The sequence below is a fragment of the Sus scrofa genome, chromosome X (assembly GCF_054392235.1).
Source record: "Sus scrofa isolate SSC_HxYL_T2T_F1_AM1 chromosome X, Sscrofa_HxYL_maternal_Yorkshire_Landrace_v2.0, whole genome shotgun sequence".
NCBI classification, from domain to species: domain Eukaryota; kingdom Metazoa; phylum Chordata; class Mammalia; order Artiodactyla; family Suidae; genus Sus; species Sus scrofa.
In genome coordinates, this window is record NC_139401.1 from 13,426,940 (window position 1) to 13,442,177 (window position 15,238).

Here is a 15,238-nt window from a genome sequence, read left to right on the forward strand (position 1 = left end):
CTCATGCTGTCTAGATCTTACTATAAATAGACAGTGTTTTCTAGAATTTGAAGAATAAGTCTCTCCTACATAGACCAAATCATGAAATGGGCTAAGTTTGCCTTCAGGCCCCTGATTGTCTTGTCTTTGCTGTTCCCCTCTTTTTTCTTACGGGCCCCAGGTGGAAACCTCTTAAGCCTTCCTAGTCTCTCCTTAGTCCTGGGATCCATCCTGAATTCTGGTTCTTTCCCTCACCCTTGGGCCTCCATGAGGCCCTTGTGTGCTTCAATCTAACAAACCCAGGAGTCCTAAAGAAACTTAGGGAACATTCACACCAGCTCCCTCGTTTTGTAGGTGAGCACACCAGCATCTGGAGAATGTGGGTGATGCTCCCGAGGTACCAGGAAGCCAAGGTCCCCAACTTTCAAGTCTTAGGATTTGCTGCTTCCTTTTTCTGTCCAAGAAGAGCCCTTCTAGATGGTCTAAAAAGTCATCAACAATGACGTGGTCAGTGGGCATCACACACTTCCCAATAACGTATCTTTCTGAAGTGATTTTAATTGTCGTAATTTTAGACATAAGGAAGGGGTCGCATGGACTATACCTTTAAAGCTCTGAGCCTTTTTCCTGCACTGAGAGTAATTATTTGCCTGGCTTCCTATGTTAGAGTGAGAAGTTGAGATAAAATTCAAGTGAAATGACAAAATGGGCAATTTAGTGGCATTTGGCACATCCTTAATGTTGTGTAACCATCACAACTATGCAGTTCCAAAACATTTCATCACCCCCAAAAAGTGAGTGTTTATTCCCAATTCCCCTATTTCCAGCACCTGGCAATCATCAATCTACTTTGTCTCTATGGATTTGCCTCTTTTGGACATTTCATCTAAATAGAATCATATAATATGAGACCTTTTATGAATGTTTTTTTTTTTAGAGGTTCAAACATGTTGTATCAGTACTTCATTTCTTTTTAGGGTGGAATAATACCCACTTGCACACATATACCACAATCTACTTAACCTTTCATCCATTTGATGGACATTTGGGTCTTTACCTCTTGACTCTTTTTAAACAGTATTGCTGTGAACATTGCTCTAACGTATCTGTTTGAATCCCTGTTTTCAGTTCTTCTGGGTATATACCTAGATGTGGAATTACTAGGTCATATGGCAATTCTATGTTTAATTTTTGAGGATCTGAATTTCATCTGAGTGGGAATGTGGTGCAGTGGGATCAGTGGCTTCTCTGGAGCGCTGGGATGCAGTTTGATTCCCAGCCTGGCACAGTGGATTAAGGATCTGGCATTTCTGCAGCTGCAGTGTAGGTCACAACTGCAGCTTGGATCTGACCCCTGCCCTGGGAACTCCATATGCTATGGGGTGGCCAAATAAGGGGAAAAAAAAAAAAAAAGAATTTCATCTGAGTGGGTTTACTATTCTCCCATTCTATCACACTCTTTCATAGTAAGGACAAATGAAATGAGCAGGCAATGGAGAAGAATCTCACTCTCTCTACCTGTCCCCTGCCAAATGTCTTTAGCCAAATGAAGAAATTTCAATTTATATCATTTTTCTTCTCCATTCCACAGCTTAATGTGGCAGTTTCTAAAGGTCCAGAGATTTGTCCCAAGCCAGTAAGCAGGGAAGTGGATGAGGGAAAACACAGAGCCTGGATAACTTTCAAATTGCCTATGAATAATCCAGAATTGGGGCTGGCTTTATGGGCGTGTGACCTGTTTAGTCACGCAGGGCACTGTACACAGAAGGACCCTGTGCTTGCTTTAATGCTCTGCAGTCTCTGTCAACAATTGCGATAAATTTTGACCAAGGGGCCTTGAATTATCATTTTGTAACGAGCCCTGTAAATTGTGTAGATGGCCCTACCATGAACTGCTAGTTTCTCAGGGGGTTGCCAGAACAGAAGGGGGTGGGGGAAGGAGAGAAATAAGTAAGGGAGATTAAGAGCTACAAATTGGCAGTTACAAAATAGATGAGTCACGGGGATGAAGATTACAGCATGGGGAATATAGTCAATTACATTGTAATATCTTTGCATGGTGACAGATGGTAACTAGACTTATCGTGGTAATTAATTTGTAATGTATATAAATATTGAAACCCCGTGTTATGCACCTGGAAGGAACATAATGTTGTAGGTCAGTTACATTTCACTTAAAAAAAAATGTGTAGACACTGGGAGGAAATGCATCAAAAAGCTTATGCTGGTTATCTCTGGGAAATGGAGACAGTAGGTGACTGTTATTTTTTACCGTACGCTTTTATGTATTTCTAGTGATCCGTGATAAACAGGTATTGTGTGTGAAATTACAAAACAAGAAACGTCATTAAAAATGAAAAAAAAAAAATAAGTAGGTTCCATCTTATACCCATCCTGTACCCTAAACAACAAATTCTAAAATCTTAAATTCCAAAGTGGGAATAAAAAACATCTGACTGTCACGCAAGGTGGAGGCATTCCAAATGTGGGTGGCTACTAAGAAGAATGGTGATAAAATAGCTCAATTATATTTAAAAACACAAACAACAGACCAAAGCCAGACAGTTTCCACAAATGAATTTGCTGTGTCTGCTATCGTTGGCCTGAGAAACGAACTCAAAAAAGCCATCACGGGAAACTGAGCCCAAATAAGGACAAAAAGCAAACAGGTTCCTTGTGCTCTCCAAGAAAAAGGGGGCAGGCTTCACTTCTTCTGCCTTCAAGTAGAACTAAGCCATGCCCCCTGTGTTTGGAAGCAGCCAGTGAAGTTGAGACCAGAATCCAGTTTCAAGAAATGAACTTTAAAGAAAACAGAATACTTTGACAATAGGCCGCTAAGCCTTTCCATCATGTTTTGGCTGCAAGAGATCATGCTTCGTGGGCTCAAGGAAAAACAAATGTGTTACTGATAAGCCTAAACCTGCTCTGCCCTTACCAGTAGAAGCAGGGAGAGGAGGGCCTGGATTTTTTCCTAAGAGTAAACAGGTTTTAAATTCAAGATGGAATCACAACTGGTCAAAAAGCTGATAAGGCCTCCTTATCTACCGCATCTGCTGGCTCTTTAACAACCTTTAGCAATTGCTCAGTTATGAGGCGTTGAAAGAAAATCTTGCCAAATGTACCTTTTCCGCAACCTTTCCTTGGTTAAACCAATCTGCAAAAGATGAAAGGGTAAAGAGTTGGCCTCCTCTGTATTTACTGCAAGTGGGTATGGGAAATATCCTAGGAGATAGATCCTCCAGGAGAATGACCGGCCAAGCAGTCCTGCCCAGGGGCCTTCCAGTAAACCTGATTAGCTGTGATGTGATTATGGAATTATGTGGCATGTTTCATGGAGACCTTAGCAAGGCCCGTTTGGCATCAGGTAGCCATTTGGGGTGTAACCTGTTTTAGGAGGAGCCAAATTGGATACCAAAAGCAGAAGGACTCACTTTCACAGGGAAAAATGAGTGGAGGGAAATATTTGGCAATGGTGAGAAATATATTTTTAGTTTCTTACAGGGAGTTTCTTATATGTTTCCCGTAGCATCTGTCTACATCCTTGATTCCCCTTTACAAATTCACTGCCTGAGTTAAACACAAAAAAGTTTAAGGTGGATGTAAAAGGGACAGGCATATCTGTGGTCCATAATTTTATTGGGTTTTGTGGAGGTGGAGAAATTCTGTAATACATTTATCCTCTACTCTCTTAACCGCCACAGAGCGAATCATGGGCTGTTTTCACACAATCCTTGTTGCAGCAGAAAAGGCCCATTGAGTGCTGACCTAGCTGGCCTTCTGGGCTCATTGATTCATGATGGGCTGGTAGTCAGATACATCCCATGGAGGACCACCTCTATCTTAGCATAGGTAATCTTCTCAAATTTTCAACATAGTATTGATTCTGATCCACCCAGAATTGCTTGAGCTTGATTCTGTGGGCAGGTAAAGTGATATTATAATTGCTTTTACTTACCTGTCTCCCCGACTGGAATGCACTTCTTGAGGATAGGTATCTCATTATATTGACCATGTGTTCAAAGGGTCTGGTACAAAGCTTGGCACCAAGTTAGGGCTTCATAAATGTTTCCTGAGTTTTTGCTGGGTGAAGGAAGCAGACCAAGACCCTTTCAAGATCTTTCATAGCCCAGTAAATATCGTAGAGTGGTTAGGAACAGAGATTACGGAACGGGACGACTTAGTCATGTGTCCTATACTGTCTCTCTCTACTTAGGACTGTGGCTAAGTTCCTTAACCATCTTGTGCCTCAGTTTAACCATCTTTTAATTGGGTATACTAATAAGAGTTATCTTAGTGTTATGGCAATTAAATGAGTTAAAACTGAGAACGCTGCTTGGAAAATGGTAGGCACTCAATTGTGTTAACTCCCTTATTCATAAAAATGTACTGATGGCCCACTTTCATGTTCTTGAGGCTTTGTTAGATCCCCACTGTTCTCCAACCAAATAATCTTTCAATAACATATTTTCTTAAATAGATCGTTATATATGTCATCACCTCACTTGTGATTGCTGCATTAATTAGGGCAAAAACCTTACAGAAGCAAATGTCTCCACATCTATCCTTGATAAGGTGATGTTTAATAAATATCCACCTGACAAAGAGGAACTTTTGGAGCCATTTGAAGCTCTTAGGGACTTAAGCATTTATAACATGTAGTACACTTGGATGAATCATTGTCAGTTATGAAACATAAGGATTTGGTTATGCATGGCTACGTTTGAGTAGATTTGGTCCATACCAGCTATTTTCCATTCATTCTAACCTATGAAATGGGAACCAAGTCACAAGAGTGAGTTCAGGCTTTTTAACAATAAACTTTCTGACATTTCCACCACTTCTGAAAGTGCCTGCACGTGTTCCTTGTAAGAAGTTTGAAAAGTTATAAATAGGCCAAGTGTGTCTTTTTTTTTTTTTTTTGGTCTTTTTGCCATTTCCTGGGCCACTCCTGTGGCATATGGAGGTTCCTAGGCTAGGGGTTGAATCAGAGCTGTAGCCACCAGCCCACGCCAGAGCCATAGCAACCTACACCACAGCTCACAGCAACGCCAGATCCTTAGCCCACTGAGCAAGGCCAGGGACCGAACCCGCAACCTCATGGTTCCTAGTCGGATTTGTTAACCACTGAGCCACGATGGGAACTCCGCCAAGTGCGTCTTGATCCATTCTTCTGAGCATGCCTCTTATGATGCTAGGAAGGTCTAACTCTGAATTATGTTTGATATTCAGGGGAGAACAATCTGGCAGTGAGCTGACTTCTACCAAAGCAACCTGGATCAGGAAGCTGGTGGAGGAGAGCCTGGAACCCCTTTGGTGAGTGTTCGTAGCTGAAATTTCTCTGACACAAATCTTTTGGTTTGTGCTCCTTGTGGTTGGGCTCTCTTGGGGGAACTCTGAGATGCCAACAATGGTCACTCCTGAACTCCATCCACCAACACCAGCTGGTCTCCCTGGTTCACCATCTACTTTCCTCACATATTATCAGACTCCTCAAATGGCAATAGGACAAGACTAAATGAGGGCAGCAAAGGATGAGGAGTAGTACCCGCAAAATTGTCTGATTTGTGGAAAAAGGAAAAAAATACACTCAGGCATAAACCGGAGGAAAAGACACTAAATGTTGGTACAGGTTATGATGGGGGTTTCATTTGCAACCAATTTTTATTTTCGCTGTTGCACGCATCTGTGTTTTCTTAAAATGTCTATTTAAAACCCTCTCCTCTGATCACATAAAAAGGAATTAAGTTCTATGTCGAAAACTATCCATGTGATGGGGGGCACTGGCTAGTTGCAACCAGTTTGCAGCCAAACATACAAGATGGTATCTGAGTGTGAGAAACCCAGCGGCCTCTCAGGGAGACCGAGTCACAGGACTTGTCAATCACCCGTCTTTTGCAAAAGATTGTGCTTTGTTGGTTAGCTTAATATGTCGAAAAGGGGAGCTTCCACGTTCTCACCTGGTGAACCACAATGATTTCCTTTCTTTGAGAAGAGAGAGGCGGTTATGATTTTATCTGAGCTACTTTTTCTCTTCAGGTGGAAGCTTAGCTTTGCTCCAGACATGATCACTTTCTTGTGAACTTGTTTCTATGTCTTTTGCTTGGGGAGAAGGTATTTGGTGGACTGAAGTGCAGCTTGTTTTTGAAGCTTCATTGTGGAAAGCCATAGTTAAAATATTGATATCCATTGAGTATCAGTCAAAGAATAGAGCCATTTGTACAAATGCTAATGCGTAGCAAGATATAGCTTTAAAGGGCTTCTTCGTGTTTTGTTGTAACTAAAGGAAGTACCTGTCTAGTGGGATGGCTTTGTTTACTCCATAGAGTTCTGACCTGACCTAGGAGATCCTTCTCACCTGTTCGGCCTCGATTTGGCATTAGTCCTTGTCTAGCCTTCTGTCCTGCAACCTCCAAGGTGTCTCTTTGACTGAAGCCATTGTCTATTTGTTTTATCTTCCCTATTCAGTTACAGTTCATCAGGGGCAAGTGTCAAGCCGGTTATATTTTGGCAGTGTCCGTTGTCTGTCAGGGTTTCTGGCATACACTAGTAGCTTAATTCATTAACAGCAAACAAATGAATTTCAAATCTATTCATTGGCCACTTATTCATTCATTTAGTCAGTCACTCGCTCAGTATTTTTTGAGCACCACTCTAGGCCAGTCATGTTTAACGTGCTGGGGACACAAACCTAAACAGACTGAAATTGAATCTTTGGCAAACTTATATCCTATCGGGTGAGACCCATTATTGCACAAAGGTTTAATTTCCTTGCTGAAGTGACGAGTTCGGATCCCTGGGGGTTCATCTGAAAGAAGGTAGGAAGACACTTTGAGGGGCCTTTTCCTTTCTCTAAGGATGTCATCAGGATCAGGAAACAGATAAAACCTTTAAAGAAGACCTATCATTTCAAAATTTTGACTGAGAACTTGATGAGGCTAAAGGTACTGGCCAGATCCTTGTTTCACTGGGGAATTGGTCTGACATGGAGGGGGTGAAACAAAAGCTGGCCTCTGTCATAACAACTTAAATCATCCCCCTTCTTTCCCTCATAGTCCCCACGTTAGAATGTTGGCTCAGAGGCAGCGAGGGGCTAGGATAAAGGAAGATCACAGGGCCTGGCGCTGGGGCTAGAGTTGGGAGCAAGAAGAGGCAGAGACCTGAGAGGAGAGGCATCACCTACGGAATTCTCCAGAATTTTAGGACGGGTGCAAGACTTCCTACGGGGTGTGGGATGGAGCCCCAAGCCTGGTCCGTGACCTTCTCTTCCAGTGGAGAGAGCAGCTCGTCGGCACATCTTGAGAGGAACCCCAGTGTGTTTATTTGGTTAGTCTTCGTGTTGGCCTCACTCCCAGCAAATCCAAGCATTTGAAAGTATCTCTGGGAATCAGAAGGTCTCATTTAAAAGCCTTTCACTCATATTTGGAAACAGACTTTCCCTAAATGAAAAATAGACTGGCTATAAATCAGAGTTCACATGATGTAACATTCTGAATTAATCTCTGTGGTTTAGTGAAACTTTTTAGGATACTTTCATTGCAACAGCCCTGTAGGTCTTAGCAACCATTTTTCTCTCAGAGATCCAGAGCTAGTCCCAGGAAAAAGCAAAAGAGCCTCCAAGCACATGGTTTTGACATGTTCCTCGCCCACAAAGAGGAAGCTGTTTTCCTCGGAGAAATGTTGCTTCACTGAGAAGCTGATTCAGCAGCAATCTATTTGCATCGCCACTTTGTGCAAATAGAAGATGAGTGACCTTGACCAGAACTCTCAGTGGTGGGTGACAACGTGAAGACTGGGTGATGATGCTCTCTCTCCCAGCCTCTTAGCCTAACCCCTCCATGCCAACCTGCACAAGAGCAACCAAACCCAGGGGAACCCAAGTTTTCACAAAAACACTAAATTCACTTCAATCAGAACCAACTCCCACGTTGCCCAAAGATACACAGTTCGGCACAGGGTTGGTCCTGTCTTTGGAAAGGAAGATTACAATGGTCACCTTGCTTTGAGGGAGCCCCATGTGGCGAATTACCTCTCTTCTGTGTGTGCCAAGAGTGAGGATTCAGAGAAAACGTGGAACCTAAGACTGCAACCAAAAAATGCACTCTTGGCAGACATAATGGTGACCAGTTAGCATCAGAGGATTTCATCATCTTTTCATCCATTTGCTCTCCTAAAGCTGACCGGAAGATTGGAGCAGCTTTTTTGTTATACCCTTTAGCTCCTTACCCTGATGCTATATTTTGCTCTCTTAAAGCTTTTAGTACTCCCAGATAAATCAGAGTTTTTACATCTCTGCCACTTTTTGCCATCAGAATACTTGGCATCCTTATCTAGGCCTGGACATCCTAACAGCTCATCTGCTTGTGTTCACATTCTGCTGAGCTTTCTACCAAGCAGAGAGCTTTTCTGCATTGATAAGGTCCCAATCCCATTCAGCTTCTGATCCGGTTTTCCAAACGTTTCCACTGATCTCCTTAAGGGTAAGAAAGGGAATGTCTTAGAAATTGAGAGAGAAAGCTCTTAGAACCATCCTTCCATGGAAACATTAGCTCAAAGTCAAGAAGCAGGGGGATTTTTACGAGGTCTCCAAATGACAGCACGTTGGTTTAGAACTCTCTGGATGCTTTAAGTTTCTGTTGCCAAAGGGATCAGAGTAGATCCTGCCAAGTGTACAGAATGCCTTTCTACCGCTAACATTTGAGAACTAAATTGTAAGACAAGGGTCAGCTCTGTAAATTTCTATGCATAAGATTTGCTCTTCCTTCACCTGTGACTCCAACTACTTATTTTTTAAGTATGTGGTACAGTGAATCTCACTCGGTAACCCCGGGCATCTCCTTGCGTATTGCGTGTACTGGTAATCCAGTTCACACTTAACTGCTAGAAGCAAAGTCACAGAGGAGGCCAGCTGGCCACCCCATTTGATAACATGGTCAAGTTGGTTTGGGTACTCAGGGACGTTGAACCATTAATCTCCAGGGAACTTCTCTTTTTAAAGTTTTCTTCTCTTTTCCTCGATTAAAAAAACAAAGAATTTAAAATGTGCCATGCCTTGTTCTCTCTGTACAGTGGTTTTTAAACTGTCCTCTGTGGTAATTTCATGTTCCCACTCTTCCATAGTGTATGTCAGAGGCAGTGTAGCTCAGGGGTAAGAACGTAGCCTAGGGGCTCAAACTCCCTTCTGGGATGGACGATGTATGTCACCTTGTGTGAGGCACTGCATTTCCACACGGCTCAGCTTCTCTGTGTATGAGGTGAAATTCACAGGACTCCTCTCATCAGATAGTTCTTGTGAGATGGAACTGGAAGCGCCAGCTTCAGAAGTCAACACAGAGTAAGACATGTGGTTGAGGTCTGTGGATGTTGGCCATTACCATTACCAAGATCTCATATCTACCAACGCTTAGTACTCTTTCAAGCAGGTTCATGTCCATGATCTCGTGGAACAGTGAGAATATTGTTCAAAAAGTAGGGGAAGGTGATTTTAGGCACACTTGAAAGAGGAGATGATGGAAACAACAAAGACAGTGAGGAATTTGTCCAAGGCCACCAGTGAATTAGCACCATTTGAACCCAGAACTGGATCTCTAAGATGCTGAGTCTCTTGTACTTACTTTGATTAGTGCTTCTGGGAAATTACTGTATGTTCAGTTGATCTGGGAATACTGTTCAAATGCAGATTCTAATTATGCTGCATTTCCAAAAAGCTCCCAAAAGATTGTGATGCTGCTGGTCCCACCCGACCCCACTTGCAGTAGGGAAGGTCTGTAACCGGATGTATCATTCTCCGGCATTTCTGATGCCTTGATGCTCATTTTCAACTGAATTTGAGGGGAAAAAAAAAAAAAGTGCACCAGAAGAATCGTGAAACATATCATGGGCATAACCCCCAAAGTTACCCTTCTCTCACCACTGTGATGTTATGTGAGAATTTATTGCCACAATACCCATCGACCTTCACGGAATCAGTATAAACAGGCAACCATAAACTTTGCTGCAGCCTACAATCAATAAGAAAAGTTTCTACTCTGTTAGCTGTTCAGAAGTCCTGCTGGGACTCACAATAGCCAGCCCCTCGCCCCCCAATCCTTTCCCTTCATTTACCACCAAGGAGCTCATTCTCAATGGGGAGCTCCATCGAAAAGAACATTGCTCTTTCTTCTGAAAACCGATTGCTCCCTCTCCGCATACATTTGTTTTTCATCTACACAGATAGTTCAGCTCTTTTTGCTTTGTTGTGTAACCTAGGTAACCTCAACCAGCTAAAATCAGAACTGCTTCCCACTTTGCGCATGAAATTTCAAACCACACCTGAGCTTTACGCAGGTCACGCAACAGAAAGGCAGACAAGGTTTTGCAGGAAGGGTGCCTTCTTCAATCAGAGGTGGCTAGGATGTCATGGGTGCAAGGGCAGGTGTGCAGGAAAGGTTCAAGTGCAGCTTATGCAGATCCACTCATCAATAAGGCATTTTCCTCCATACTGTTGGGTGTTTGTGGGTTTTTTTGTTTTTTGTTTTTGTTTTTGTTTTTGGACTTTTACTTTCAGATTTAGCTGGTCTTTATCTATTAGAGGAGAGATCGGCCACCTTTTCCTGTAAAGGGCCAGGTAGTAAATATTGTTGCCTTTGCAGACTATGAGAGTCTCTGTTGAAAAGCCTCAACTCTGCCTTGTAGCTCAAAAGCAGCTGGGAACAATACGGTAACCACTTAGGCGAGGCGGTGTTCCAAAGAGACTTTATTCAGGGAACCCAATGTTAGGATTTCTATTAATTTTCATGTTTCCAAAAATATTATTGTCCTTTGGACTTTTCTTTTCACCATTTAAAATGTAAAAACATTTTGAAGATTTCAGGCTGAATGAAAACATACCTAGTCTGCTGACCTCTCTGTTAGTTCTATGAGGCCAGCCAAAGGCAACATTCTCATATATTGTGATGATAAGACTTAGATGTAAAATGGACTTCCAAATTTCCGGCTGTTTCTGACGGCAGCTTTAAAGGAAACCAAAGCTGTGTGCCAGGAAGGGTTCGGAGTGGTCTGCAAATGTTTTTTTTTCCATGTTTCAGCATGTAATACATCCTCATTTCCTAGGGCTGTTTAGTTTGTGAATGTGAAACCATCAACTTCCTGTGTCAACTTCAAGTAGCTCAACTTCCCTGTTTGTTTGAATTCCTTTAGTGGGCCCTCATCTTGTATTTATTTCTTTTAGCTCTGAGGGCTGACCATAGTCATAGCAAGACTTTGGAAATGTAAGCTATAATTTTCTGCAGAAGAATATATTCTGAACCATTCATTTCGCTGAAACCTTCTCAACTATGTACTTTTATTCTAGGAATAATGATGATAATCAGGGCTCATGGGGCAGCTCTTTAGCCCTTTGGTTTGTTCACATTATAGCTACAAGAACATAGTGGGGGGCTTTTCATGGAGGAGTTCATGTAGAATTTGTCTTTGTAATATGCACCTTCAACAATGCAGGTGTGCTTTTTGAGTGTACACAATTATTCTACTCTCCTTTCAGATATTCTAAGCTTACTTTTCTTGTGTGTGTGTGTGTGTGTGTTTTGTTGGCCACGACATGCAGTGGCAATGTGGGATCTCAGTTCCCAGATCAGGGATCAAACTTGGGCTGCAGAGGTAAAAGCACTGAATCCTAACCACTAGACCACCAGGGAACTCCTGTATATTTCTTTTCACATCAGGCACAATTACCTTTCAGATTCCATTCCACTATCATCATACACATTAACCTCCACAGCCTTCGCTGCAGGAATTTCTCCCGTGGTCTACAAACACCTCATCTGTTTAGCCCTCCCCTTTGTAACGCTAACTTCAAGCCCAGTCCATAGGCCCTGTAGCCTGGGGCTCTTCTTTTCTAGCTTCTGTAAACCATCACCTAATTGTTCATCTGACAGATTGGAGACAGGTAGAGTAAGTCTATTAACCAGAATGTATCTTTGGGACCCCATATTATTAATGTATTTCTACTCAAAGAGATTATTTGGGCAGAGGGTCGGTAAGAAACTTCAGAATCACTTTTGGACTTGGTTTTGTATTCCATTAAAATCGCATCAACTCTGGAGTTCCCTGGTGGCTTAGTGATTAAGGATCCGGCATTGTCACTGCTGTGGCGCTGGTTCGATCCCTGGCCTAGGAACTTTCACAGGCCACAGGTGCAGCCAAAAAAAAAAAAAAGTCACATTGACTCAGAACCACTACCAATGCCTTGCACTCTTTCCAGGAGGCAAGGTGCTGGGATGGAGGGATGAGAACAGTGGTTAGCTCCTCTTCAGGTAATTTGCTTATGTCCTGTTGCGCCGTGGGTGGGGGCACTGGGACATAAAGGCTCTGTCAGAAGAGGGAGAGGAAGGATGAACATTCCCCATAAGCTTTCAGATCTCTGACATTGGTGCTTCCCCTGCTTGGGGACAGTGCTCCCAAGAATTCAAGCCCTGTCCCAACACCCTGCAGGATCACGGATGTCCCTGGGTGTTAGAACTCTAAAAGCAGAGCGTCCTAGAAGAAAGAAGAAAAAGGGCAAGAAGGCTAAGGGAGCAAAGCAGCAGTGTCAAAAAGGCCAAGCTCTTCAGTGTCTGTTTAATTGCCAGTTCACAGAATGAAAAAGAAACAGAAGAGGTACATGTAGCTGCCACGTCCTTGTGGCTCTCAGTGACGTAGGCTCTGAAGAAAGTTGATTGAAAGAGAAGCACCATCTCATGGTGCACAGTGGGTTAAGGATCCGGTGTTGCTGTGGCTCAGGTTCTCAGATTTGATCCCTGGCCTAGGAACTTCTGCATACCACCGGTGCGGCCAAAAAAAAAAAAAAAAAAAAAGCGAGAGGAGTTCCTGTTGTGGCTCAGCTGGTTAAGAACCTGACGAGTATCCATGAGATCGCTGGTTCGATCCCTGGCCTCGCTCAGTGGGTTAAGAATCCAATGTTGCTGCAAGTTGCAGTGCAGGTTGAAAATGCAGCTTGGATCCTGCCTTGCTGTGGCTGTGGTGTAGGCTGGCAGCTCCGATTTGACCGCTAGCCTGGGAACTTCCATATATTGCAGCCCTGAAAAGCACAACAAAACCCAAAAAACAAAACAAAACAGCAACAACAACAAAAACGCAAAAGAGAGAAACACAGTCATCTTCAAATCCAGGCAAGCAGTTTGGGCTTATGGACCAGAGGACTCCAGAGCTCCAGGCCCTTCAAATTCCTGTCCCCAGTGGAAACAACATGTAAGGGAATCCCAGCCTTTCCTAGTTGGCTGCACTGCTCGGCGGCAGGCAGGGAACAGCCATGATGCAAAAGCCATTTCCGTGTCGCTCAGGATGAGGGACACGGCACCGCTGGTCCCACAATTACTCTCTCTTCTGATCTGATGATGTTTGGCTCAGATGGATTTTAATCGTGCTGGTGTATTCCCTGCGTGCACCTTCTGATGCCACCTACCCCAAAGACAAAGCTCCCGGGGCTGTGTCGCTGCATCTTGGGTACTTTTCGGCTGCCACGACATGGGGGAGCAGGTGGAATTCTTCCTCTGAAGACCATGCCCGGGGAATTGTGTGTTCTCCCTGTTGGTTATTCTCGTGGTAGAACCCTTCATTCCCATCACACATCAAGCAACCCAGGAGGCAGTGAACATAGGTGATCAGCTGTTGAAAATGCACAGAGCCTCTTACGCTGCTGACATCTCGGGCTGGATGGGTCTTAGTGGTTGTCATAACTGGAGGCAGGAGAGAGAGACTTCTAGAAACTAGTGGGTGGAGACCAGAGATGCTGCTAGACATTTCTCTCCTGCCTCCAGTTATGACAACCACAATTGTTTTCTGACGTTGCCCACCGTCCCCTAGGGGACAAAATTGCCCCTGATGGTATACCACTGCTCTTACAGGAGGGTGCTGAGGGGCACACAGGACTGTTGATGCACTCATCATTCTCCCGACTTCTGAAACACAGGACATGGGGCCATGTGCACTCCGAGAGGAAAGTGTCCCTGCTTTATCCCTAGCTCCTAGCCTGGTCAAAACAAAGTAGATGCTAGAGCAAAGTGTGACAAATTGTTGGAGTTCCCTGGTGGCCTTGTGGTTAAGGATCCAGCACGGTCACTTCTGTGGTGGGGGTTTGATCTTAGGCCCAGGAAGTTCTGCATGCTGCGAGTGTGGCCAACATAAAAAGGAAAAGTTGGAGTTCTTGTTGTGGCTCGGCAGTAACGAACCCGACTAGTAATCCATGAGGACACGGGTTCGATCCCTGGCCCCGCTTAATGGGTTAAGGATCCGGTGTCGCATGTTTTGGTGTAGGTCACAGATGTGGCTTGGCTCCCGCGTTGCTGTGGCTATGGTGTAGGCTAGCAGCAGCTCTGATTTGATCCCTAGCCTGGGAATTTCCATATGCCGGGGCTGCAGCCCTAAAAAAAAAAAAAAAGTTGACAAATTGAATTAGATTTTCATTTTTCCCGCTAATTGTCTCTCCTTTCCACTCTGCACAGAAAGGCTGCAGCCGATGACCCACTTGGCTTGGGAAGTGGAAGGCGGAGACACTGGGCATTAGGTTCCCAGACCTGGGGCAGTTGCACATGTCAGTTTCCTCTTAGACAGCAGAGCTCAACTGGAGGGCACCCCAGGAATCTTGCTTACAGTGTATGTTTGAGGGAAGACTTCTGTGCTGAGTAAGCCTTATCTCCCCACTTTTTCTTCCTCCACAGACTTTCTTAAGCTTGCCCTCTGCCCCCAGCCCTTCACAGTCTGCCCATGGCCTTCCTTGGCTGGCAGTGATCTCTAGGTCTCTGTTTCAGCTCCCCACACTGCCACCACTCAGGAAGCCCCCTTTGTGGGCTCTTGGTCCTGGGCATTGTCTCATCACAGGTAATCATTCATGGACAGTTGAGACAAGAGGCTCTTAAGTTAGAGCCCATGGATGGGACTCAGGGAATCGGTCAACCTCTGAATCGTCAGCTGACCCTTTTTATGTGGGCATTTAAACTCTCCCTGAGCAGAATGTCATTGGCCTTCATGGCATAGCCAGGGGGGGTTAGGACACCCAAAACCTCCAGATTTCTATCTCTACACCCTGGCCCAGCAAAGTTTAGCTGCACTTTGAGATCCTTTAAACAAACGGGTGGCTCATACTCTATCCATGATCTTTAGGGGAAGGGACTAATTCCTTATGTCCATGAATGCAGATTGAGCACTATAATCTACTAGGTCCTAGGCTAGGTATTAAGAGATACAGCGGAAGCCAGAGAGAAGCAGTCTCTACCATCATGGAGGT

General features: G+C 44.0%; 1 long non-coding RNA gene across 2 annotated transcripts in view; it reads left to right on the plus strand.

Moving 5' to 3' along the window:
- LOC110257721 (uncharacterized) overlaps positions 1-15,238 on the plus strand; it is a 112,418-nt gene that overhangs the window by 8,579 nt on the left and 88,601 nt on the right. For both annotated transcript variants that reach the window (XR_014835697.1, XR_014835696.1), the window contains exon 2: positions 5,209-5,292. This is a non-coding gene — a long non-coding RNA (uncharacterized LOC110257721). The remainder of the gene's footprint in view (positions 1-5,208; positions 5,293-15,238) is intronic.